Raw genomic sequence first — 4,325 nt, 5'->3', positions numbered from 1 at the left:
TTTCCCAACTCTTTTTAGAGTCGGTAATGTGTTAGGTGCCGACTCTAAAAAGAGTCGTTAATTTAAACAATTGCCGACACTCCAAAGCATCGGTAAATTATGAAATATCAACATATTATCGACTCTAAAAAGAGTCGTTAATTTAAACAATTGCTGACACTCCAAAGCATCGGTAAATTATAAAATTCCAACATATTACCGACTCTAAAAAAGTTGTTAATTTAAACAAATGCCGACACTCCAAAATATCGGTAAATTATGAAATACCAAATAAACACGCCAATACGAAAACTTTGCAATAATGAAAAAAATTTTAAAATGTTTCAACATTAATAAACTTCAATCAACAATACTAATCCCAATCAAGAAATCAAAAATTCTCTCCTACTGTATAAGCAGGGAATAATAGGAACAAACAAAAGTTTCATCACTTCTTTATTCCCAATGAATTATTAATCGTATAGCGTATATATTATTTTCAGTTTAAACAAATGCCCTCTGGTAATGTATATGTAGCCGCGGACAAAATGTGATGAAAAGAGTTATATGAGCAGAACTCAACTGCTTCAGGATTCCCACCAAAATAGTATATGTCAGACAATATTCATCCTACAATAACAAACAAAAATTAAAGTTAGTACAAATACTGAATTTGCCAATCTTATATCGTTGTAGATAAAATGTGAGGAAAAAAGAGTTAGTGATTAAAGCTCTAGATAGTTGGGTTACAATACAAATAGACGCATATCTTTAATTGTAGGATCATCAAATTTTTTTTCACAAACTCAAACCCAAAGCTTATTAACAATCTCATAGTTGAATTATGATATCTTTAAGTCCTAACCAATATGCACTGTAGATATCACATTTAGACAGAATTGTTGACAACTTTATATTTGTTTGATGTCTCCAAGATTGCCATAAAAAAGAAAAAGAAATCTCTAATAGGCTTACAAATGCTTCTAGTTGTTGGCTCATAGGTTTTTCTACAAAATCCATCAACACACAAATAAGAGAAGTTTTTTGAGTTTTCCAACCAATAAGACAACAAGGAGGAGACAAATTGCTAAATTTATGTTTTATATTTGTTTTACATAAACGAACAAAATACATCAAATACTTTACAAAATCCATTATCATCACAAACTAGGAATGCCTTGATTCCTTCTGGCCAGGTATTAACTCAACTTATCCCAAATCCAAGTATGCACTAGATAAAAGACAAGGTAACAAATGCTTGAATAGCCCTGCTCATCACAGCCATAAATAAGGAAAACTAGAGATATCTTCGGGTTCATCAACCAATAAGATAGTAGCAGTTACTATGTCAAAAATCGATAGTGCATTGGATATATAAAACAACGAACAAGAAGTGATTACCCTATATTATCATAATCAATAAGAAAATCTAGAGTTTTCCAACTACAAAAATAATTAAAAGTTACAAAGAGAACAATACATAAAGTCAAAAACATGCATGTAAATAAGACAAAAGGCAACATTTTCAAACAGCTTATATCTAGTTGTTTTCAAATTGGCAGATTATTATAGATCCGGTTGCATAAATCGAGGCCAAAGAGACTTCAAAAGACAGCAAAGGCAAAGTGTCATTCTCACATCAAATTATCAAGGCTTTATAGGCATAATCTGAGCTCATTCTTTATTCATGTTAGGCAGTATAAGTTTCAAAAGAATTACAGGTTTAAATTCCTTATTCCTTAGTGTGGTAGTTTGAATACTTTCACAACAAAATGTGTCCACTTCTTGTTGGTTAAATCTCTATGTATGTGAGGCATTGCTACTAACAAATATTTTGTTCCCAGATAGCGACAGGTTTCTTATTTGGCTTGCAAAATATTCCGTTGAACCTAGAAATTATTTGGGATTGGAGATTCGTCAGAAGGTGTGGGACACAATTATGAAGCAACATATAGAGAAGTGAATGAATATACAAAATGTCTGAGACTGATAAACTTGGCAACAAAATTTTTACAAAAAATTAGAATGGAAAGTAATCTTCTAAAGAAACAATAGCTATTTTTATTTCAGAGGAACAGAACAAGATGAGCTTGAAAGGAAGGCACTCAATTTGAAGTACCAAAGTTCATATATATTCCTAATTTCGCATTTGAGTAGATATAACTCAGTCAATCACTCAACAAATTTGAAATCTTCTATGAGTTCAATCTTAGATTTGCCATTAATTGATTACATACATACCAATCTAGCTCATTAATTTACTTGCATAAAAAAGATAAAGGACAATGGAAGCAAACTAGAACTAAATATAAAGAAGGACAATAGAAGCAAAATATATTTCTTGTGCACGCAAAATAAAACAATATACCTTGAGTAAAGGATGTAACGGGACAGTAGCTTGAATCTCACAACTTTTTGCTAATTCTGCAATCACCTTGTCAAAAATACCATCATAAAGAAAAATTAAAATAGAGAAGTTTTGTATATGACACTTACCACCAAAAAAAAATCTAAAGTATTACTAATTCACAAAAAAATATTTAATAAAGGGAAAGTGGATTAATACCGCAAGCCCCTAAAGTTTGAGTATATAAAAACTAGATTAGACATTCTAAATACTATATAGAGCCTATAATACATTAAACTACACTGTTTCCATTAGTATCTTTTTAATTTTTGTTGTTAGAAAGAACCTTAGGATGGAGATCATGCCTTATACCCATCTCTTTTAGGTCAAGACGTGATTTCAAATTGTCTTTACTCTTCCCACTAAGATTTAAGAAGGTACTGATAAGATTATCACACACATTCTAGTAATGAGCTCATGGACCATCAAACTCCTCTTTGTCAAAAATCTAGTCTCTTGTGCATTGGATGATTCCTAACACTATTAGGCTTGCCTAACAGTCCAAAAAAAAAAAAAGTTGACTCCTGACACATTATAAAAACAAAAGGAAAATAGTAAAGAAGTATATGAACATGGTAAATTCACAACACGCACGAATTGAAAAAAAAAAAAAAAACCAAAATTATAATCGTAAATCAACTCACGTTCGTCACTTCCTATATGATTTCCCTGATACACTATTATGTCCAACTACATAAAATATGTTGTTAATAAAGACAACATTTCAGACATCCAAATCCACGAGAGTTAAAACCAATTATGTTTCAAACACTAGTATTTGATCTGAAAATAGGAAAGATTAATGGAAACAGACCACCATCAAGCCTACAACTAGGTAATTTTCATTGAACTCCGGATATGGTAAAACAAGCCGATAACAAGGTTAACAACATTAACATATAATTGCAGCAAATGCCAAAAGAAAACAAAAACACCCAAGGCAAAACAGGACGATCCAACTTGACAAAATTGGTTGCCAAAAAGTGTTTTTGGCAGCTACAATACCCGAATTCGTAACATGTAAATATTTTTCCTTTTCAAGGGAAAATAAATGGGAAGTTACGTACAGAGATACCTAGATTGCCCCGACTACAATGAAAGCTGCACTCTTATGAAAAATAGCCACCGTAAGAAATCTATTATCAAAGCGCGCTAAGACCTGTTTCTGAAAGAAATCCAGAGAAAATTGTCAGGCCTTAATTTTTCTAAAAGTTTTCCACCAACCACAAAATCACGTATAGGACAGAAAAGAAAACAAAAGAGAAAATAATTTAAAGGTGCTGAATCGTGTAATTCATACAGGGAAAAAGTGAATGAATATTGGAATTTTCGTTCTCATAATCTAGTTCCATAGAAGTACCATATCACATATTCTCTCAAAATTGGATGATGCTATGTAATTCATGAACTAACTAATGGACATGCCATACCAGAAAACATCTCAGGCAGTACGCATCGATGGCGACAAAATACTTATAAGAGAGCCAGAAATTGAAATGTGAAGTATTTTATAGTTTGAATCAGCAAAGAAAGCTTCACGTTTTCTATAGCATAATCATGACATGCAAAGGAGAAGCTGTACAAAGGAATAAGAATAGGGGTGGAACTGGGTCCGGGCCTAAACAAGGCCCGGCTCGATGGGCCATGTTTGGGCCGGGCTTTGGGTATTAAAAATTTAACTTTGGGTTTGGGCCGGGCTTCAAAATTTAGGCCCGAAAAAATTTTGGGCCTATTTGGGCATGTCCAAGCCCGGCCCGAGCCCGACCCAAAAGCCCGATTATTAATTATTAAAATAAAATATTTAATTATATATATATATGTAATATTTATTTATAAAAAGAATAAATTATATAATATATCATATATAGTATATGTGTTATTAATGGTATATACTTATATATATATGAGGATATATTATATATTAACAAAATATTTAGTT

At 31.9% G+C, this 4,325-nt stretch overlaps 1 long non-coding RNA gene across 1 annotated transcript; it reads right to left on the bottom strand.

The window, feature by feature from the left end:
* On the bottom strand, positions 404-3,994 carry LOC109718484. The gene is made up of 3 exons (XR_002218469.1): positions 3,454-3,994; positions 2,348-2,413; positions 404-609 (listed from the first exon to the last, which is right to left on the bottom strand). It is a non-coding gene; the product is annotated as an uncharacterized LOC109718484 (long non-coding RNA).

Source organism: Ananas comosus, linkage group 1 (assembly GCF_001540865.1).
Source record: "Ananas comosus cultivar F153 linkage group 1, ASM154086v1, whole genome shotgun sequence".
NCBI classification, from domain to species: Eukaryota; Viridiplantae; Streptophyta; class Magnoliopsida; order Poales; family Bromeliaceae; genus Ananas; species Ananas comosus.
The sequence above is the reverse complement of the archived record's forward strand: the minus strand, read 5'-3'. Positions and strand labels throughout refer to the sequence as shown.